This window comes from Crinia signifera, chromosome 9 (genome assembly GCF_055691185.1).
Source record: "Crinia signifera chromosome 9, ASM5569118v1, whole genome shotgun sequence".
Lineage (NCBI taxonomy): Eukaryota > Metazoa > Chordata > Amphibia > Anura > Myobatrachidae > Crinia > Crinia signifera.
In genome coordinates, this window is record NC_139225.1 from 151379696 (window position 1) to 151398718 (window position 19023).

At 44.6% G+C, this 19023-nt stretch overlaps 36 non-coding genes across 36 annotated transcripts in view; 34 read left to right on the forward strand and 2 right to left on the reverse strand.

Moving 5' to 3' along the window:
- Nucleotides 1–25, forward strand: part of TRNAE-CUC (transfer RNA glutamic acid (anticodon CUC)) — a 72-nt gene extending 47 nt beyond the window's left edge. Inside the window, exon 1 of the tRNA in view lies at nucleotides 1–25. This exon is cut by the window's left edge and continues 47 nt beyond it. This is a non-coding gene — a tRNA (tRNA-Glu).
- Nucleotides 26–1000: 975 nt separating this feature from the next.
- TRNAE-CUC (transfer RNA glutamic acid (anticodon CUC)) lies at nucleotides 1001–1072 on the forward strand. The gene has a single exon. It is a non-coding gene; the product is annotated as a tRNA-Glu (tRNA).
- Nucleotides 1073–1304: 232 nt separating this feature from the next.
- TRNAE-CUC (transfer RNA glutamic acid (anticodon CUC)) lies at nucleotides 1305–1376 on the forward strand. Its single transcript has one exon. It is a non-coding gene; the product is annotated as a tRNA-Glu (tRNA).
- Nucleotides 1377–1608: 232 nt separating this feature from the next.
- TRNAE-CUC (transfer RNA glutamic acid (anticodon CUC)) lies at nucleotides 1609–1680 on the forward strand. The gene has a single exon. It is a non-coding gene; the product is annotated as a tRNA-Glu (tRNA).
- A 563-nt stretch (nucleotides 1681–2243) lies between these two features.
- Nucleotides 2244–2315, reverse strand: TRNAE-CUC (transfer RNA glutamic acid (anticodon CUC)). Its single transcript has one exon. It is a non-coding gene; the product is annotated as a tRNA-Glu (tRNA).
- Nucleotides 2316–2547: 232 nt separating this feature from the next.
- Nucleotides 2548–2619, reverse strand: TRNAE-CUC (transfer RNA glutamic acid (anticodon CUC)). Its single transcript has one exon. It is a non-coding gene; the product is annotated as a tRNA-Glu (tRNA).
- Nucleotides 2620–3339: 720 nt separating this feature from the next.
- Nucleotides 3340–3411, forward strand: TRNAE-CUC (transfer RNA glutamic acid (anticodon CUC)). The gene has a single exon. It is a non-coding gene; the product is annotated as a tRNA-Glu (tRNA).
- A 232-nt stretch (nucleotides 3412–3643) lies between these two features.
- On the forward strand, nucleotides 3644–3715 carry TRNAE-CUC (transfer RNA glutamic acid (anticodon CUC)). The gene has a single exon. It is a non-coding gene; the product is annotated as a tRNA-Glu (tRNA).
- Nucleotides 3716–4145: 430 nt separating this feature from the next.
- Nucleotides 4146–4217, forward strand: TRNAE-UUC (transfer RNA glutamic acid (anticodon UUC)). The gene has a single exon. It is a non-coding gene; the product is annotated as a tRNA-Glu (tRNA).
- A 1625-nt stretch (nucleotides 4218–5842) lies between these two features.
- Nucleotides 5843–5914, forward strand: TRNAE-CUC (transfer RNA glutamic acid (anticodon CUC)). The gene has a single exon. It is a non-coding gene; the product is annotated as a tRNA-Glu (tRNA).
- A 1150-nt stretch (nucleotides 5915–7064) lies between these two features.
- On the forward strand, nucleotides 7065–7136 carry TRNAE-CUC (transfer RNA glutamic acid (anticodon CUC)). The gene has a single exon. It is a non-coding gene; the product is annotated as a tRNA-Glu (tRNA).
- A 232-nt stretch (nucleotides 7137–7368) lies between these two features.
- TRNAE-CUC (transfer RNA glutamic acid (anticodon CUC)) lies at nucleotides 7369–7440 on the forward strand. Its single transcript has one exon. It is a non-coding gene; the product is annotated as a tRNA-Glu (tRNA).
- Nucleotides 7441–7672: 232 nt separating this feature from the next.
- TRNAE-CUC (transfer RNA glutamic acid (anticodon CUC)) lies at nucleotides 7673–7744 on the forward strand. Its single transcript has one exon. It is a non-coding gene; the product is annotated as a tRNA-Glu (tRNA).
- Nucleotides 7745–8280: 536 nt separating this feature from the next.
- Nucleotides 8281–8352, forward strand: TRNAE-CUC (transfer RNA glutamic acid (anticodon CUC)). The gene has a single exon. It is a non-coding gene; the product is annotated as a tRNA-Glu (tRNA).
- Nucleotides 8353–8781: 429 nt separating this feature from the next.
- Nucleotides 8782–8853, forward strand: TRNAE-CUC (transfer RNA glutamic acid (anticodon CUC)). The gene has a single exon. It is a non-coding gene; the product is annotated as a tRNA-Glu (tRNA).
- A 232-nt stretch (nucleotides 8854–9085) lies between these two features.
- TRNAE-CUC (transfer RNA glutamic acid (anticodon CUC)) lies at nucleotides 9086–9157 on the forward strand. Its single transcript has one exon. It is a non-coding gene; the product is annotated as a tRNA-Glu (tRNA).
- Nucleotides 9158–10194: 1037 nt separating this feature from the next.
- On the forward strand, nucleotides 10195–10266 carry TRNAE-CUC (transfer RNA glutamic acid (anticodon CUC)). The gene has a single exon. It is a non-coding gene; the product is annotated as a tRNA-Glu (tRNA).
- Nucleotides 10267–10802: 536 nt separating this feature from the next.
- On the forward strand, nucleotides 10803–10874 carry TRNAE-CUC (transfer RNA glutamic acid (anticodon CUC)). Its single transcript has one exon. It is a non-coding gene; the product is annotated as a tRNA-Glu (tRNA).
- Nucleotides 10875–11303: 429 nt separating this feature from the next.
- On the forward strand, nucleotides 11304–11375 carry TRNAE-CUC (transfer RNA glutamic acid (anticodon CUC)). The gene has a single exon. It is a non-coding gene; the product is annotated as a tRNA-Glu (tRNA).
- A 429-nt stretch (nucleotides 11376–11804) lies between these two features.
- TRNAE-CUC (transfer RNA glutamic acid (anticodon CUC)) lies at nucleotides 11805–11876 on the forward strand. The gene has a single exon. It is a non-coding gene; the product is annotated as a tRNA-Glu (tRNA).
- Nucleotides 11877–12305: 429 nt separating this feature from the next.
- TRNAE-CUC (transfer RNA glutamic acid (anticodon CUC)) lies at nucleotides 12306–12377 on the forward strand. Its single transcript has one exon. It is a non-coding gene; the product is annotated as a tRNA-Glu (tRNA).
- Nucleotides 12378–13414: 1037 nt separating this feature from the next.
- On the forward strand, nucleotides 13415–13486 carry TRNAE-CUC (transfer RNA glutamic acid (anticodon CUC)). The gene has a single exon. It is a non-coding gene; the product is annotated as a tRNA-Glu (tRNA).
- A 232-nt stretch (nucleotides 13487–13718) lies between these two features.
- Nucleotides 13719–13790, forward strand: TRNAE-CUC (transfer RNA glutamic acid (anticodon CUC)). The gene has a single exon. It is a non-coding gene; the product is annotated as a tRNA-Glu (tRNA).
- A 232-nt stretch (nucleotides 13791–14022) lies between these two features.
- Nucleotides 14023–14094, forward strand: TRNAE-CUC (transfer RNA glutamic acid (anticodon CUC)). Its single transcript has one exon. It is a non-coding gene; the product is annotated as a tRNA-Glu (tRNA).
- Nucleotides 14095–14326: 232 nt separating this feature from the next.
- Nucleotides 14327–14398, forward strand: TRNAE-CUC (transfer RNA glutamic acid (anticodon CUC)). The gene has a single exon. It is a non-coding gene; the product is annotated as a tRNA-Glu (tRNA).
- Nucleotides 14399–14630: 232 nt separating this feature from the next.
- TRNAE-CUC (transfer RNA glutamic acid (anticodon CUC)) lies at nucleotides 14631–14702 on the forward strand. The gene has a single exon. It is a non-coding gene; the product is annotated as a tRNA-Glu (tRNA).
- A 429-nt stretch (nucleotides 14703–15131) lies between these two features.
- TRNAE-CUC (transfer RNA glutamic acid (anticodon CUC)) lies at nucleotides 15132–15203 on the forward strand. Its single transcript has one exon. It is a non-coding gene; the product is annotated as a tRNA-Glu (tRNA).
- Nucleotides 15204–15435: 232 nt separating this feature from the next.
- On the forward strand, nucleotides 15436–15507 carry TRNAE-CUC (transfer RNA glutamic acid (anticodon CUC)). The gene has a single exon. It is a non-coding gene; the product is annotated as a tRNA-Glu (tRNA).
- A 232-nt stretch (nucleotides 15508–15739) lies between these two features.
- On the forward strand, nucleotides 15740–15811 carry TRNAE-CUC (transfer RNA glutamic acid (anticodon CUC)). The gene has a single exon. It is a non-coding gene; the product is annotated as a tRNA-Glu (tRNA).
- A 429-nt stretch (nucleotides 15812–16240) lies between these two features.
- On the forward strand, nucleotides 16241–16312 carry TRNAE-CUC (transfer RNA glutamic acid (anticodon CUC)). The gene has a single exon. It is a non-coding gene; the product is annotated as a tRNA-Glu (tRNA).
- Nucleotides 16313–16544: 232 nt separating this feature from the next.
- On the forward strand, nucleotides 16545–16616 carry TRNAE-CUC (transfer RNA glutamic acid (anticodon CUC)). Its single transcript has one exon. It is a non-coding gene; the product is annotated as a tRNA-Glu (tRNA).
- Nucleotides 16617–16848: 232 nt separating this feature from the next.
- TRNAE-CUC (transfer RNA glutamic acid (anticodon CUC)) lies at nucleotides 16849–16920 on the forward strand. Its single transcript has one exon. It is a non-coding gene; the product is annotated as a tRNA-Glu (tRNA).
- An 868-nt stretch (nucleotides 16921–17788) lies between these two features.
- Nucleotides 17789–17860, forward strand: TRNAE-CUC (transfer RNA glutamic acid (anticodon CUC)). Its single transcript has one exon. It is a non-coding gene; the product is annotated as a tRNA-Glu (tRNA).
- A 232-nt stretch (nucleotides 17861–18092) lies between these two features.
- On the forward strand, nucleotides 18093–18164 carry TRNAE-CUC (transfer RNA glutamic acid (anticodon CUC)). Its single transcript has one exon. It is a non-coding gene; the product is annotated as a tRNA-Glu (tRNA).
- A 232-nt stretch (nucleotides 18165–18396) lies between these two features.
- Nucleotides 18397–18468, forward strand: TRNAE-CUC (transfer RNA glutamic acid (anticodon CUC)). The gene has a single exon. It is a non-coding gene; the product is annotated as a tRNA-Glu (tRNA).
- Nucleotides 18469–18897: 429 nt separating this feature from the next.
- TRNAE-CUC (transfer RNA glutamic acid (anticodon CUC)) lies at nucleotides 18898–18969 on the forward strand. The gene has a single exon. It is a non-coding gene; the product is annotated as a tRNA-Glu (tRNA).
- The last annotated feature ends 54 nt before the right edge of the window (nucleotides 18970–19023 follow it).

Consider the following 19023-nt stretch of genomic DNA (forward strand, 5'->3'; position numbering starts at 1 on the left):
CCGGGTTCGATTCCCGGTCAGGGAAAGGGAGGTTTCAGCACGATTTTTTATGAAAACACTGACCTAGGAGACGGAAGAAAACTTACACTTCCGAGAAGCATTGTGTATTCAATATGACTTGAAGACTGCTATGCACAACAAATCATTCTATCTTTTCTTGTCAAATAAATTCCTGGTAACTCACTCCCATCACATTGCTTTGCACTTTATTCAGAGAATTTCCCTTTTCCCAATGGAGTGTGCAATGACTCCATCACTCCCTGGTGGTCTAGTGGTTAGGATTCGGCGCTCTCACCGCCGCGGCCCGCGTTCGATTCCCGGTTAGGGAAAGGGAGGTTTCAGCACGATTTTTTATGAAAACACTGACCTAGGAGACGGAAGAAAACTTACACTTCCGAGAAGCATTGTGTATTCAATATGACTTGAAGACTGCTATGCACAACAAATCATTCTATCTTTTCTTGTCAAATAAATTCCTGGTAACTCACTCCCATCACATTGCTTTGCACTTTATTCAGAGAATTTCCCTTTTCCCAATGGAGTGTGCAATGACTCCATCACTCCCTGGTGGTCTAGTGGTTAGGATTCGGCGCTCTCACCGCCGCGGCCCGGGTTCGATTCGGAAAACTTACACTTCCGAGAAGCATTGTGTATTCAATATGACTTGAAGACTGCTATGCACAACAAATCATTCTATCTTTTCTTGTCAAATAATTTCCTGGTAGCTCACTCCCATCACATTGCTTTGCACTTTATTCAGAGAATTTCCTTTTTCCTAATGGAGTGTGTTTTATGAAAACACTGACCTAGGAGATGGAAGAAAACTTACACTTCCGAGAAGCATTGTGTATTCAATATGACTTGAAGACTGCTATGCACAGCAAATCATCCTATCTTTTCTTGTCAAATAATTTCCTGGTAGCTCACTCCCATCACATTGCTTTGCACTTTATTCAGAGAATTTCCCTTTTCCCAATGGAGTGTGCAATGACTCCATCACTCCCTGGTGGTCTAGTGGTTAGGGTTCGGCGCTCTCACCGCCGCGGCCCGGGTTCGATTCCCGGTCAGGGAAAGGGAGGTTTCAGCACGATTTTTTATGAAAACACTGACCTAGGAGACGGAAGAAAACTTACACTTCCGAGAAGCATTGTGTATTCAATATGACTTGAAGACTGCTATGCACAACAAATCATTCTATCTTTTCTTGTCAAATAAATTCCTGGTAACTCACTCCCATCACATTGCTTTGCACTTTATTCAGAGAATTTCCCTTTTCCCAATGGAGTGTGCAATGACTCCATCACTCCCTGGTGGTCTAGTGGTTAGGATTCGGCGCTCTCACCGCCGCGGCCCGGGTTCGATTCCCGGTCAGGGAAAGGGAGGTTTCAGCACGATTTTTTATGAAAACACTGACCTAGGAGACGGAAGAAAACTTACACTTCCGAGAAGCATTGTGTATTCAATATGACTTGAAGACTGCTATGAACAACAAATCATCCTATCTTTTCTTGTCAAATAATTTCCTGGTAGCTCACTCCCATCACATTGCTTTGAACTTTATTCAGAGAATTTCCCTTTTCCCAATGGAGTGTGCAATGACTCCATCACTCCCTGGTGGTCTAGTGGTTAGGATTCGGCGCTCTCACCGCCGCGGCCCGGGTTCGATTCCCGGTCAGGGAAAGGGAGGTTTCAGCACGATTTTTTATGAAAACACTGACCTAGGAGACGGAAGAAAACTTACACTTCCGAGAAGCATTGTGTATTCAATATGACTTGAAGACTGCTATGCACAACAAATCATCCTATCTTTTCTTGTCAAATAAATTCCTGGTAACTCACTCCCATCACATTGCTTTGCACTTTATTCAGAGAATTTCCCTTTTCCCAATGGAGTGTGCAACGACTCCATCATTCCCTGGTGGTCTAGTGGTTAGGATTCGGCGCTCTCACCGCCGCGGCCCGGGTCGCGGCGGTGAGAGCTCCGAATCCTAACCACTAGACCACCAAGGAGTGATGGATTTTAGAGCACACTCCATTAGGAAAAAGGAAATTCTCTGAATAAAGTGCAAAGCAATGTGATGGGAGTGAGCTACCAGGAAATTATTTGACAAGAAAAGATAGGATGATTTGTTGTGCATAGCAGTCTTCAAGTCATATTGAATACACAATGCTTCTCGGAAGTGTAAGTTTTCTTCCGTCTCCTAGGTCAGTGTTTTCATAAAAAATCGTGCTGAAACCTCCCTTTCCCTGACCGGGAATCGAACCCGGGCCGCGGCGGTGAGAGCGCCGAAACCTAACCACTAGACCACCAGGGAATGATGGAGTCGTTGCACACTCCATTGGGAAAAGGGAAATTCTCTGAATAAAGTGCAAAGCAATGTGATGGGAGTGAGCTACCAGGAAATTATTTGACAAGAAAAGATAGGATGATTTGTTGTGCATAGCAGTCTTCAAGTCATATTGAATACACAATGCTTCTCGGAAGTGTAAGTTTTGTTCCGTCTCCTAGGTCAGTGTTTTCATAAAAAATCGTGCTGAAACCTCCCTTTCCCTGACCGGGAATCAAACCCGGGCCGCGGCGGTGAGAGCGCCGAATCCTAACCACTAGACCACCAGGGAGTGATGGAGTCATTGCACACTCCATTGGGAAAAGGGAAATTCTCTGAATAAAGTTCAAAGCAATGTGATGGGAGTGAGCTACCAGGAAATTATTTGACAAGAAAAGATAGGATGATTTGTTGTGCATAGCAGTCTTCAAGTCATATTGAATACACAATGCTTCTCGGAAGTGTAAGTTTTCTTCCGTCTCCTAGGTCAGTGTTTTCATAAAAAATCGTGCTGAAACCTCCCTTTTTCCTGACCGGGAATCGCACCCGGGCCGCGGCGGTGAGAGCGCCGAATCCTAACCACTAGACCACCAGGGAGTGATGGAGTCATTGCACACTCCATTGGGAAAAGGGAAATTCTCTGAATAAAGTGCAAAGCAATGTGATGGGAGTGAGCTACCAGGAAATTATTTGACAAGAAAAGATAGGATGATTTGTTGTGCATAGCAGTCTTCAAGTCATATTGAATACACAATGCTTCTCGGAAGTGTAAGTTTTCTTCCGTCTCCTAGGTCAGTGTTTTCATAAAACACACTCCATTAGGAGACGGAAGAAAACGTACACTTCCGAGAAGCATTGTGTATTCAATATGACTTGAAGACTGCTATGCACAACAAATCATCCTATCTTTTCTTGTCAAATAATTTCCTGGTAGCTCACTCCCATCACATTGCTTTGCACTTTATTCAGAGAATTTCCCTTTTCCCAATGGAGTGTGCAATGACTCCATCACTCCCTGGTGGTCTAGTGGTTAGGATTCGGCGCTCTCACCGCCGCGGCCCGGGTTCGATTCCCGGTCAGGGAAAGGGAGGTTTCAGCACGATTTTTTATGAAAACACTGACCTAGGAGACGGAAGAAAACTTACACTTCCGAGAAGCATTGTGTATTCAATATGACTTGAAGACTGCTATGCACAACAAATCATCCTATCTTTTCTTGTCAAATAATTTCCTGGTAGCTCACTCCCATCACATTGCTTTGAACTTTATTCAGAGAATTTCCCTTTTCCCAATGGAGTGTGCAATGACTCCATCACTCCCTGGTGGTCTAGTGGTTAGGATTCGGCGCTCTCACCGCCGCGGCCCGGGTTCGATTCCCGGTCAGGGAAAGGGAGGTTTCAGCATGATTTTTTATGAAAACACTGACCTAGGAGACGGAAGAAAACTTACACTTCCGAGAAGCATTGTGTATTCTATATGACTTGAAGACTGCTATGCACAACAAATCATTCTATCTTTTCTTGTCAAATAAATTCCTGGTAACTCACTCCCATCACATTGCTTTGCACTTTATTCAGAGAATTTTCTTTTTTCCTAATGGAGTGTGTTTTATGAAAACACTGACCTAGGAGACGGAAGAAAACTTACACTTCCGAGAAGCATTGTGTATTCAATATGACTTGAAGACTGCTATGCACAACAAATCATCCTATCTTTTCTTGTCAAATAATTTCCTGGTAGCTCACTCCCATCACATTGCTTTGCACTTTATTCAGAGAATTTCCTTTTTCCTAATGGAGTGTGCTCCGACTCCATCACTCCCTGGTGGTCTAGTGGTTAGGATTCGGCGCTTTCACCGCCGCGGCCTGGGTTCGATTCCCGGTCAGGGAAAGGGAGGTTTCAGCACTATTTTTTATGAAAACACTGACCTAGGAGACGGAAGAAAACTTACACTTCCGAGAAGCATTGTGTATTCAATATGACTTGAAGACTGCTATGCACAACAAATCATCCTATCTTTTCTTGTCAAATAATTTCCTGGTAGCTCACTCCCATCACATTGCTTTGCACTTTATTCAGAGAATTTCCCTTTTTCCTAATGGAGTGTGCTCTAAAATCCATCACTCCTTGGTGGTCTAGTGGTTAGGATTCGGCGCTCTCACCGCCGCGACCTGGGTTCGATTCCTGGTCAGGTAAAGGGAGATTCGGTACTCTTTACTTAGTTGGGCGCCCGTCGCGGTCATCGCGGGTACATTTATGTCTGGCCGCGACGCGATGCCCGCGATTTCCCATTGAAACCCATGTTAAACATGGAAATCGTGTCGGTCGAGTCGCGGCCGGCCATAAATGTACCCACGATGCCCGCGACGCGATGCTCCCGATTTACCATAGGAATCAATGTTAAAAGGCCCGATGGACCCGATTTTACTGTTAAATGGCTCAATGGACCCGATTTGGCCATAGGAATCAATGTTAAATGGGCCACAGAGCCCATTAACCCTTAAATGTCCCCCCCAAATTTTTAACGCCACCCCACGATCCACGCCAACCCGAAGCGTGGCGAGCGCAGCGAGCCCGCGAGGGGCGGCGGTACGCGTCCTCCGACCTTTTCATGCCCTACTATCCACTAGGGCGTGGAGTGAGAATATAATAGTGTGGCGAGCGCAGCGAGCCACCGAGCCCGAAGCGTGGCGAGCGAGCCCCGCGAGGGGACGCGGATACCTTCACAGTTATACGCGTCCCCTCGCGGGCTTCACAGGTGTCCGTGGCGACGCCGACACCTGTGAAGCCCGCGAGGGGACGCGTCTACCTGTGAAGGTATCCGCGTCCCCTCGCGGGGCTTGCTGCGCTCGCCACGCTTCGGGCTCGGTGGCTCGCTGCGCTCGCCACACTATTCTATTCTCACTCCACGCCCTAGTGGATAGTAGGGCATGAAAAGGTCGGAGGACGCGTACCGCCGACCCTCGCGGGCTCGCTGCGCTCGCCACGCTTCGGGTTGGCGTGGATCGTGGGGTGGCGTTAAAAATTGGGGGGGACATTTAAGGGTTAATTGTGCCTATTTGGGCTCTGTGGCCCATTTAACATTGATTCCTATGGCCAAATCGGGTCCATTGAGGCATTTAACAGTAAAATCGCGGTCAATCAGCCTTTTTAACATTGTTCCCTATGGGAAAATCGCGGGCATCGCGGGCATCCCGATTTACCCGCGATGCCCGCGATGACCGCGATTTTTACCCCCGACGCCCGCGATTTCAATCACTGGCGCCCATCTAGGTAAAGAGTACCGGAGATTCTAGCACGATTTTTTATGAAAACACTGACCTAGGAGACGGAAGAAAACGTAAACTTCCGAGAAGCATTGTGTGTTAAATATGACTTGAAGACTGCTATGCACAACAAATCATCCTATCTTTTCTTGTCAAATAAATTCTTGGTAGCTCACTCCCATCACATTGCTTTGCACTTTATTCAGAGAATTTCCCTTTTCCCAATGGAGTGTGCAATGACTCCATCACTCCCTGGTGGTCTAGTGGTTAGGATTCGGCGCTCTCACCGCCGCGGCCCGGGTTCGATTCCCGGTGAGGGAGGTTTCAGCACGATTTTTTATGAAAACACTGACCTAGGAGACGGAAGAAAACTTACACTTCCGAGAAGCATTGTGTATTCTATATGACTTGAAGACTGCTATGCACAACAAATCATTCTATCTTTTCTTGTCAAATAAATTCCTGGTAACTCACTCCCATCACATTGCTTTGCACTTTATTCAGAGAATTTCCCTTTTCCCAATGGAGTGTGCAATGACTCCATCACTCCCTGGTGGTCTAGTGGTTAGGATTCGGCGCTCTCACCGCCGCGGCCCGCGTTCGATTCCCGGTCAGGGAAAGGGAGGTTTCAGCACGATTTTTTATGAAAACACTGACCTAGGAGACGGAAGAAAACTTACACTTCCGAGAAGCATTGTGTATTCAATATGACTTGAAGACTGCTATGCACAACAAATCATTCTATCTTTTCTTGTCAAATAATTTCCTGGTAGCTCACTCCCATCACATTGCTTTGTACTTTATTCAGAGAATTTCCTTTTTCCTAATGGAGTGTGTTTTATGAAAACACTGACCTAGGAGACGGAAGAAAACTTACACTTCCGAGAAGCATTGTGTATTCAATATGACTTGAAGACTGCTATGCACAACAAATCATCCTATCTTTTCTTGTCAAATAATTTCCTGGTAGCTCACTCCCATCACATTGCTTTGCACTTTATTCAGAGAATTTCCCTTTTCCCAATGGAGTGTGCAATGACTCCATCACTCCCTGGTGGTCTAGTGGTTAGGATTCGGCGCTCTCACCGCCGCGGCCCGGGTTCGATTCGGAAAACTTACACTTCCGAGAAGTGACTTGAAGACTGCTATGCACAACAAATCATTCTATCTTTTCTTGTCAAATAATTTCCTGGTAGCTCACTCCCATCACATTGCTTTGCACTTTATTCAGAGAATTTCCTTTTTCCTAATGGAGTGTGTTTTATGAAAACACTGACCTAGGAGACGGAAGAAAACTTACACTTCCGAGAAGCATTGTGTATTCAATATGACTTGAAGACTGCTATGCACAGCAAATCATCCTATCTTTTCTTGTCAAATAATTTCCTGGTAGCTCACTCCCATCACATTGCTTTGCACTTTATTCAGAGAATTTCCCTTTTCCCAATGGAGTGTGCAATGACTCCATCACTCCCTGGTGGTCTAGTGGTTAGGATTCGGCGCTCTCACCGCCGCGGCCTGGGTTCGATTCCTGGTCAGGGAAAGGGAGGATTCAGCACGATTTTTTATGAAAACACTGACCTAGGAGACGGAAGAAAACTTACACTTCCGAGAAGCATTGTGTATTCAATATGACTTGAAGACTGCTATGCACAACAAATCATTCTATCTTTTCTTGTCAAATAAATTCCTGGTAACTCACTCCCATCACATTGCTTTGCACTTTATTCAGAGAATTTCCCTTTTCCCAATGGAGTGTGCATTGACTCCATCACTCCCTGGTGGTCTAGTGGTTAGGATTCGGCGCTCTCACCGCCGCGGCCCGGGTTCGATTCCCGGTCAGGGAAAGGGAGGTTTCAGCACGATTTTTTATGAAAACACTGACCTAGGAGACGGAAGAAAACTTACACTTCCGAGAAGCATTGTGTGTTCAATATGACTTGAAGACTGCTATGCACAACAAATCATCCTATCTTTTCTTGTCAAATAATTTCCTGGTAGCTCACTCCCATCACATTGCTTTGAACTTTATTCAGAGAATTTCCCTTTTCCCAATGGAGTGTGCAATGACTCCATCACTCCCTGGTGGTCTAGTGGTTAGGATTCGGCGCTCTCACCGCCGCGGCCCGGGTTCGATTCCCGGTCAGGGAAAGGGAGGTTTCAGCACGATTTTTTATGAAAACACTGACCTAGGAGACGGAAGAAAACTTACACTTCCGAGAAGCATTGTGTATTCAATATGACTTGAAGACTGTTATGCACAAAAAATCATCCTATCTTTTCTTGTCAAATAATTTCCTGGTAGCTCACTCCCATCACATTGCTTTGCACTTTATTCAGAGAATTTCCATTTTCCTAATGGAGTGTGCTCCGACTCCATCACTCCCTTGTGGTCTAGTGGTTAGGATTCGGCGCTCTCACCGCCGCGGCCCGGATTTGATTCCCGGTCAGGGAAAGGGAGGTTTCAGCACGATTTTTTATGAAAACACTGACCTAGGAGACGGAAGAAAACTTACACTTCCGAGAAGCATTGTGTATTCAATATGACTTGAAGACTGCTATGCACAACAAATCATCCTATCTTTTCTTGTCAAATAAATTCCTGGTAACTCAATCCCATCACATTGCTTTGCACTTTATTCAGAGAATTTCCCTTTTCCCAATGGAGTGTGCAATGACTCCATCATTCCCTGGTGGTCTAGTGGTTAGGATTCGGCGCTCTCACCGCCGCGGCCCGGGTTCGATTCCCGGTCAGGGAAAGGGAGGTTTCAGCACGATTTTTTATGAAAACACTGACCTAGGAGACGGAAGAAAACTTACACTTCCGAGAAGCATTGTGTATTCAATATGACTTGAAGACTGCTATGCACAACAAATCATTCTATCTTTTCTTGTCAAATAATTTCCTGGCAGCTCACTCCCATCACATTGCTTTGCACTTTATTCAGAGAATTTCCTTTTTCCTAATGGAGTGTGTTTTATGAAAACACTGACCTAGGAGACGGAAGAAAACTTACACTTCCGAGAAGCATTGTGTATTCAATATGACTTGAAGACTGCTATGCACAGCAAATCATCCTATCTTTTCTTGTCAAATAATTTCCTGGTAGCTCACTCCCATCACATTGCTTTGCACTTTATTCAGAGAATTTCCCTTTTCCCAATGGAGTGTGCAATGACTCAATCACTCCCTGGTGGTCTAGTGGTTAGGATTCGGCGCTCTCACCGCCGCGGCCCGGGTTCGATTCCCGGTCAGGGAAAGGGAGGTTTCAGCACGATTTTTTATGAAAACACTGACCTAGGAGACGGAAGAAAACTTACACTTCCGAGAAGCATTGTGTATTCAATATGACTTGAAGACTGCTATGCACAACAAATCATTCTATCTTTTCTTGTCAAATAAATTCCTGGTAACTCACTCCCATCACATTGCTTTGCACTTTATTCAGAGAATTTCCCTTTTCCCAATGGAGTGTGCAATGACTCCATCACTCCCTGGTGGTCTAGTGGTTAGGATTCGGCGCTCTCACCGCCGCGGCCCGGGTTCGATTCCCGGTCAGGGAAAGGGAGGTTTCAGCACGATTTTTTATGAAAACACTGACCTAGGAGACGGAAGAAAACTTACACTTCCGAGAAGCATTGTGTATTCAATATGACTTGAAGACTGTTATGCACAAAAAATCATCCTATCTTTTCTTGTCAAACAATTTCCTGGTAGCTCACTCCCATCACATTGCTTTGCACTTTATTCAGAGAATTTCCATTTTCCTAATGGAGTGTGCTCCGACTCCATCACTGCCTTGTGGTCTAGTGGTTAGGATTCGGCGCTCTCACCGCCGCGGCCCGGATTTGATTCCCGGTCAGGGAAAGGGAGGTTTCAGCACGATTTTTTATGAAAACACTGACCTAGGAGACGGAAGAAAACTTACACTTCCGAGAAGCATTGTGTATTCAATATGACTTGAAGACTGCTATGCACAACAAATCATCCTATCTTTTCTTGTCAAATAAATTCCTGGTAAATCAATCCCATCACATTGCTTTGCACTTTATTCAGAGAATTTCCCTTTTCCCAATGGAGTGTGCAATGACTCCATCATTCCCTGGTGGTCTAGTGGTTAGGATTCGGCGCTCTCACCGCCGCGGCCCGCGTTCGATTCCCGGTCAGGGAAAGGGAGGTTTCAGCACGATTTTTTATGAAAACACTGACCTAGGAGACGGAAGAAAACTTACACTTCCGAGAAGCATTGTGTATTCAATATGACTTGAAGACTGCTATGCACAACAAATCATTCTATCTTTTCTTGTCAAATAATTTCCTGGTAGCTCACTCCCATCACATTGCTTTGCACTTTATTCAGAGAATTTCCTTTTTCCTAATGGAGTGTGTTTTATGAAAACACTGACCTAGGAGACGGAAGAAAACTTACACTTCCGAGAAGCATTGTGTATTCAATATGACTTGAAGACTGCTATGCACAACAAATCATCCTATCTTTTCTTGTCAAATAATTTCCTGGTAGCTCACTCCCATCACATTGCTTTGCACTTTATTCAGAGAATTTCCCTTTTCCCAATGGAGTGTGCAATGACTCCATCACTCCCTGGTGGTCTAGTGGTTAGGATTCGGCGCTCTCACCGCCGCGGCCCGGGTTCGATTCCCGGTCAGGGAAAGGGAGGTTTCAGCACGATTTTTTATGAAAACACTGACCTAGGAGACGGAAGAAAACTTACACTTCCGAGAAGCATTGTGTATTCAATATGACTTGAAGACTGCTATGCACAACAAATCATTCTATCTTTTCTTGTCAAATAAATTCCTGGTAACTCACTCCCATCACATTGCTTTGCACTTTATTCAGAGAATTTCCCTTTTCCCAATGGAGTGTGCAATGACTCCATCACTCCCTGGTGGTCTAGTGGTTAGGATTCGGCGCTCTCACCGCCGCAGCCCGCGTTCGATTCCCGGTCAGGGAAAGGGAGGTTTCAGCACGATTTTTTATGAAAACACTGACCTAGGAGACGGAAGAAAACTTACACTTCCGAGAAGCATTGTGTATTCAATATGACTTGAAGACTGCTATGCACAACAAATCATCCTATCTTTTCTTGTCAAATAATTTCCTGGTAGCTCACTCCCATCACATTGCTTTGCACTTTATTCTGAGAATTTCCCTTTTCCCAATGGAGTGTGCAATGACTCCATCACTCCCTGGTGGTCTAGTGGTTAGGATTCGGCGCTCTCACCGCCGCGGCCCGGGTTCGATTCCCGGTCAGGGAAAGGGAGGTTTCAGCACGATTTTTTATGAAAACACTGACCTAGGAGACGGAAGAAAACTTACACTTCCGAGAAGCATTGTGTATTCAATATGACTTGAAGACTGCTATGCACAACAAATCATTCTATCTTCTCTTGTCAAATTATTTCCTGGTAGCTCACTCCCATCACATTGCTTTGCACTTTATTCAGAGAATTTCCTTTTTCCTAATGGAGTGTGTTTTATGAAAACACTGACCTAGGAGACGGAAGAAAACTTACACTTCCGAGAAGCATTGTGTATTCAATATGACTTGAAGACTGCTATGCACAACAAATCATCCTATCTTTTCTTGTCAAATAATTTCCTGGTAGCTCACTCCCATCACATTGCTTTGCACTTTATTCAGAGAATTTCCCTTTTCCCAATGGAGTGTGCAATGACTCCATCACTCCCTGGTGGTCTAGTGGTTAGGATTCGGCGCTCTCACCGCCGCGGCCCGGGTTCGATTCCCGGTCAGGGAAAGGGAGGTTTCAGCACGATTTTTTATGAAAACACTGACCTAGGAGACGGAAGAAAACTTACACTTCCGAGAAGCATTGTGTATTCAATATGACTTGAAGACTGCTATGCACAACAAATCATCCTATCTTTTCTTGTCAAATAATTTCCTGGTAGCTCACTCCCATCACATTGCTTTGCACTTTATTCAGAGAATTTCCTTTTTCCTAATGGAGTGTGTTTTATGAAAACACTGACCTAGGAGACGGAAGAAAACTTACACTTCCGAGAAGCATTGTGTATTCAATATGACTTGAAGACTGCTATGCACAACAAATCATCCTATCTTTTCTTGTCAAATAATTTCCTGGTAGCTCACTCCCATCACATTGCTTTGCACTTTATTCTGAGAATTTCCCTTTTCCCAATGGAGTGTGCAATGACTCCATCACTCCCTGGTGGTCTAGTGGTTAGGATTCGGCGCTCTCACCGCCGCGGCCCGGGTTCGATTCCCGGTCAGGGAAAGGGAGGTTTCAGCACGATTTTTTATGAAAACACTGACCTAGGAGACGGAAGAAAACTTACACTTCCGAGAAGCATTGTGTATTCAATATGACTTGAAGACTGCTATGCACAACAAATCATTCTATCTTCTCTTGTCAAATAATTTCCTGGTAGCTCACTCCCATCACATTGCTTTGCACTTTATTCAGAGAATTTCCTTTTTCCTAATGGAGTGTGTTTTATGAAAACACTGACCTAGGAGACGGAAGAAAACTTACACTTCCGAGAAGCATTGTGTATTCAATATGACTTGAAGACTGCTATGCACAACAAATCATCCTATCTTTTCTTGTCAAATAATTTCCTGGTAGCTCACTCCCATCACATTGCTTTGCACTTTATTCAGAGAATTTCCCTTTTCCCAATGGAGTGTGCAATGACTCCATCACTCCCTGGTGGTCTAGTGGTTAGGATTCGGCGCTCTCACCGCCGCGGCCCGGGTTCGATTCCCGGTCAGGAAAAGGGAGGTTTCAGCACGATTTTTTATGAAAACACTAACCTAGGAGACGGAAGAAAACTTACACTTCCGAGAAGCATTGTGTATTCAATATGACTTGAAGACTGCTATGCACAACAAATCATCCTATCTTTTCTTGTCAAATAATTTCCTGGTAGCTCACTCCCATCACATTGCTTTGAACTTTATTCAGAGAATTTCCCTTTTCCCAATGGAGTGTGCAATGACTCCATCACTCCCTGGTGGTCTAGTGGTTAGGATTCGGCGCTCTCACCGCCGCGGCCCGCGTTCGATTCCCGGTCAGGGAAAGGGAGGTTTCAGCACGATTTTTTATGAAAACACTGACCTAGGAGACGGAAGAAAACTTACACTTCCGAGAAGCATTGTGTATTCAATATGACTTGAAGACTGCTATGCACAACAAATCATTCTATCTTTTCTTGTCAAATAATTTCCTGGTAGCTCACTCCCATCACATTGCTTTGCACTTTATTCAGAGAATTTCCTTTTTCTTAATGGAGTGTGTTTTATGAAAACACTGACCTAGGAGACGGAAGAAAACTTACACTTCCGAGAAGCATTGTGTATTCAATATGACTTGAAGACTGCTATGCACAACAAATCATCCTATCTTTTCTTGTCAAATAATTTCCTGGTAGCTCACTCCCATCACATTGCTTTGCACTTTATTCAGAGAATTTCCCTTTTCCCAATGGAGTGTGCAATGACTCCATCACTCCCTGGTGGTCTAGTGGTTAGGATTCGGCGCTCTCACCGCCGCGGCCCGCGTTCGATTCCCGGTCAGGGAAAGGGAGGTTTCAGCACGATTCTTTATGAAAACACTGACCTAGGAGACGGAAGAAAACTTACACTTCCGAGAAGCATTGTGTATTCAATATGACTTGAAGACTGCTATGCACAACAAATCATCCTATCTTTTCTTGTCAAATAATTTCCTGGTAGCTCACTCCCATCACATTGCTTTGAACTTTATTCAGAGAATTTCCCTTTTCCCAATGGAGTGTGCAATGACTCCATCACTCCCTGGTGGTCTAGTGGTTAGGATTCGGCGCTCTCACCGCCGCGGCCCGGGTTCGATTCCCGGTCAGGGAAAGGGAGGTTTCAGCACGATTTTTTATGAAAACACTGACCTAGGAGACGGAAGAAAACTTACACTTCCGAGAAGCATTGTGTATTCAATATGACTTGAAGACTGCTATGCACAACAAATCATCCTATCTTTTCTTGTCAAATAATTTCCTGGTAGCTCACTCCCATCACATTGCTTTGCACTTTATTCAGAGAATTTCCTTTTTCCTAATGGAGTGTGCTCCGACTCCATCACTCCCTGGTGGTCTAGTGGTTAGGATTCGGCGCTCTCACCGCCGCGGCCCGGGTTCGATTCCCGGTCAGGGAAAGGGAGGTTTCAGCACGATTTTTTATGAAAACACTGACCTAGGAGACGGAAGAAAACTTACACTTCCGAGAAGCATTGTGTATTCAATATGACTTGAAGACTGCTATGCACAACAAATCATCCTATCTTTTCTTGTCAAATAATTTCCTGGTAGCTCACTCCCATCACATTGCTTTGAACTTTATTCAGAGAATTTCCCTTTTCCCAATGGAGTGTGCGATGACTCCATCACTCCCTGGTGGTCTAGTGGTTAGGATTCGGCGCTCTCACCGCCGCGGCCCGGGTTCGATTCCCGGTCAGGGAAAGGGAGGTTTCAGCACTATTTTTTATGAAAACACTGACCTAGGAGACGGAAGAAAACTTACACTTCCGAGAAGCATTGTGTATTCAATATGACTTGAAGACTGCTATGCACAACAAATCATCCTATCTTTTCTTGTCAAATAATTTCCTGGTAGCTCACTCCCATCACATTGCTTTGCACTTTATTCAGAGAATTTCCTTTTTCCTAATGGAGTGTGCTCCGACTCCATCACTCCCTGGTGGTCTAGTGGTTAGGATTCGGCGCTCTCACCGCCGCGGCCCGGGTTCGATTCCCGGTCAGGGAAAGGGAGGTTTCAGCACGATTTTTTATGAAAACACTGACCTAGGAGACGGAAGAAAACTTACACTTCCGAGAAGCATTGTGTATTCAATATGACTTGAAGACTGCTATGCACAACAAATCATCCTATCTTTTCTTGTCAAATAAATTCCTGGTAACTCACACCCATCACATTGCTTTGCACTTTATTCAGAGAATTTCCCTTTTCCCAATGGAGTGTGCAACGACTCCATCATTCCCTGGTGGTCTAGTGGTTAGGATTCGGCGCTCTCACCGCCGCGGCCTGGGTTCGATTCCCGGTCAGGGAAAGGGAGGTTTCAGCATGATTTTTTATAAAAACACTGACCTAGGAGACGGAAGAAAACTTACACTTCCGAGAAGCATTGTGTATTCAATATGACTTGAAGACTGCTATGCACAACAAATCATTCTATCTTTTCTTGTCAAATAATTTCCTGGTAGCTCACTCCCATCACATTGCTTTGCACTTTATTCAGAGAATTTCCTTTTTCCTAATGGAGTGTGTTTTATGAAAACACTGACCTAGGAGACGGAAGAAAACTTACACTTCCGAGAAGCATTGTGTATTCAATATGACTTGAAGACTGCTATGCACAACAAATCATCCTATCTTTTCTTGTCAAATAATTTCCTGGTAGCTCACTCCCATCACATTGCTTTGCACTTTATTCAGAGAATTTCCCTTTTCCCAATGGAGTGTGCAATGACTCCATCACTCCCTGGTGGTCTAGTGGTTAGGATTCGGCGCTCTCACCGCCGCGGCCCGGGTTCGATTCCCGGTCAGGGAAAGGGAGGTTTCAGCACGATTTTTTATGAAAACACTGACCTAGGAGACGGAAGAAAACTTACACTTCCGAGAAGCATTGTGTATTCAATATGACTTGAAGACTGCTATGCACAACAAATCATCCTATCTTTTCTTGTCAAATAATTTCCTGGTAGCTCACTCCCATCACATTGCTTTGAACTTTATTCAGAGAATTTCCCTTTTCCCAATGGAGTGTGCAATGACTCCATCACTCCCTGGTGGTCTAGTGGTTAGGATTCGGCGCTCTCACCGCCGCGGCCCGGGTTCGATTCCCGGTCAGGGAAAGGGAGGTTTCAGCACGATTTTTTATGAAAACACTGACCTAGGAGACGGAAGAAAACTTACACTTCCGAGAAGCATTGTGTATTCAATATGACTTGAAGACTGCTATGCACAACAAATCATCCTATCTTTTCTTGTCAAATAAATTCCTGGTAACTCACTCCCATCACATTGCTTTGCACTTTATTCAGAGAATTTCCCTTTTCCCAATGGAGTGTGCAACGACTCCATCATTCCCTGGTGGTCTAGTGGTTAGGATTCGGCGCTCTCACCGCCGCGGCCCGGGTTCGATTCCCGGTCAGGGAAAGAGAGGTTTCAGCACGATTTTTTATGAAAACACTGACCTAGGAGACGGAAGAAAACTTACACTTCCGAGAAGCATTGTGTATTCAATTTGACTTAAAGACTGCTATGCACAACAAATCATTCTATCTTTTCTTGTCAAATAATTTCCTGGTAGCTCACTCCCATCACATTGCTTTGCACTTTATTCAGAGAATTTCCTTTTTCCTAATGGAGTGTGTTTTATGAAAACACTGACCTAGGAGACGGAAGAAAACTTACACTTCCGAGAAGCATTGTGTATTCAATATGACTTGAAGACTGCTATGCACAACAAATCATCCTATCTTTTCTTGTCAAATAATTTCCTGGTAGCTCACTCCCATCACATTGCTTTGCACTTTATTCAGAGAATTTCCCTTTTCCCAATGGAGTGTGCAATGACTCCATCACTCCCTGGTGGTCTAGTGGTTAGGATTCGGCGCTCTCACCGCCGCGGCCCGGGTTCGATTCCCGGTCAGGGAAAGGGAGGTTTCAGCATGATTTTTTATGAAAACACTGACCTAGGAGACGGAAGAAAACTTACACTTCCGAGAAGCATTGTGTATTCAATATGACTTGAAGACTGCTATGCACAACAAATCATCCTATCTTTTCTTGTCAAATAATTTCCTGGTAGCTCACTCCCATCACATTGCTTTGCACTTTATTCAGAGAATTTCCTTTTTCCTAATGGAGTGTGCTCCGACTCCATCACTCCCTGGTGGTCTAGTGGTTAGGATTCGGCGCTCTCACCGCCGCGGCCCGGGTTCGATTCCCGGTCAGGGAAAGGGAGGTTTCAGCACGATTTTTTATGAAAACACTGACCTAGGAGACGGAAGAAAACTTACACTTCCGAGAAGCATTGTGTATTCAATATGACTTGAAGACTGCTATGCACAACAAATCATCCTATCTTTTCTTGTCAAATAAATTCCTGGTAACTCACTCCCATCACATTGCTTTGCACTTTATTCAGAGAATTTGCCTTTTCCCAATGGAGTGTGCAACGACTCCATCATTCCCTGGTGGTCTAGTGGTTAGGATTCGGCGCTCTCACCGCCGCGGCCCGGGTTCGATTCCCGGTCAGGGAAAGAGAGGTTTCAGCACGATTTTTTATGAAAACACTGACCTAGGAGACGGAAGAAAAGTTACACTTCCGAGAAGCATTGTGTATTCAATATGACTTAAAGACTGCTATGCACAACAAATCATTCTATCTTTTCTTGTCAAATAATTTCCTGGTAGCTCACTCCCATCACATTGCTTTGTACTTTATTCAGAGAATTTCCTTTTTCCTAATGGAGTGTGTTTTATGAAAACACTGACCTAGGAGACGGAAGAAAACTTACACTTCCGAGAAGCATTGTGTATTCAATATGACTTGAAGACTGCTATGCACAACAAATCATCCTATCTTTTCTTGTCAAATAATTTCCTGGTAGCTCACTCCCATCACATTGCTTTGCACTTTATTCAGAGAATTTCCCTTTTCCCAATGGAGTGTGCAATGACTCCATCACTCCCTGGTGGTCTAGTGGTTAGGATTCGGCGCTCTCACCGCCGCGGCCCGGGTTCGATTCGGAAAACTTACACTTCCGAGAAGCCTTGTGTATTCAATATGACTTGAAGACTGCTATGCACAACAAATCATTCTATCTTTTCTTGTCAAATAATTTCCTGGTAGCTCACTCCCATCACATTGCTTTGCACTTTATTCAGAGAATTTCCTTTTTCCTAATGGAGTGTGTTTTATGAAAACACTGACCTAGGAGACGGAAGAAAACTTACACTTCCGAGAAGCATTGTGTATTCAATATGACTTGAAGACTGCTATGCACAGCAAATCATCCTATCTTTTCTTGTCAAATAATTTCCTGGTAGCTCACTCCCATCACATTGCTTTGCACTTTATTCAGAGAATTTCCCTTTTCCCAATGGAGTGTGCAATGACTCCATCACTCCCTGGTGGTCTAGTGGTTAGGATTCGGCGCTCTCACCGCCGCGGCCCGGGTTAGATTCCCGGTCAGGGAAAGGGAGGTTTCAGCACGATTTTTTATGAAAACATTGACCTAGGAGACGGAAGAAAACTTACACTTCCGAGAAGCATTGTGTATTCAATATGACTTGAAGACTGCTATGCACAACAAATCATTCTATCTTTTCTTGTCAAATAAATTCCTGGTAACTCACTCCCATCACATTGCTTTGCACTTTATTCAGAGAATTTCCCTTTTCCCAATGGAGTGTGCAATGACTCCATCACTCCCTGGTGGTCTAGTGGTTAGGATTCGGCGCTCTCACCGCCGCGGCCCGGGTTCGATTCCCGGTCAGGGAAAGGGAGGTTTCAGCACGATTTTTTATGAAAACACTGACCTAGGAGACGGAAGAAAACTTACACTTCCGAGAAGCATTGTGTATTCAATATGACTTGAAGACTGCTATGCACAACAAATCATCCTATCTTTTCTTGTCAAATAATTTCCTGGTAGCTCACTCCCATCACATTGCTTTGAACTTTATTCAGAGAATTTCCCTTTTCCCAATGGAGTGTGCAATGACTCCATCACTCCCTGGTGGTCTAGTGGTTAGGATTCGGCGCTCTCACCGCCGCGGCCCGGGTTCGATTCCCGGTCAGGGAAAGGGAGGTTTCAGCACGATTTTTTATGAAAACACTGACCTAGGAGACGGAAGAAAACTTACACTTCCGAGAAGCATTGTGTATTCAATATGACTTGAAGACTGCTATGCACAACAAATCATTCTATCTTTTCTTGTCAAATAATTTCCTGGTAGCTCACTCCCATCACATTGCTTTGCACTTTATTCAGAGAATTTCCTTTTTCCTAATGGAGTGTGTTTTATGAAAACACTGACCTAGGAGACGGAAGAAAACTTACACTTCCGAGAAGCATTGTGTATTCAATATGACTTGAAGACTGCTATGCACAACAAATCATCCTATCTTTTCTTGTCAAATAATTTCCTGGTAGCTCACTCCTATCACATTGCTTTGCACTTTATTCAGAGAATTTCCCTTTTCCCAATGGAGTGTGCAATGACTCCATCACTCCCTGGTGGTCTAGTGGTTAGGATTCGGCGCTCTCACCGCCGCGGCCTGGGTTCGATTCCCGGTCAGGGAAAGGGAGGTTTCAGCACGATTTTTTATGAAAACACTGACCTAGGAGACGGAAGAA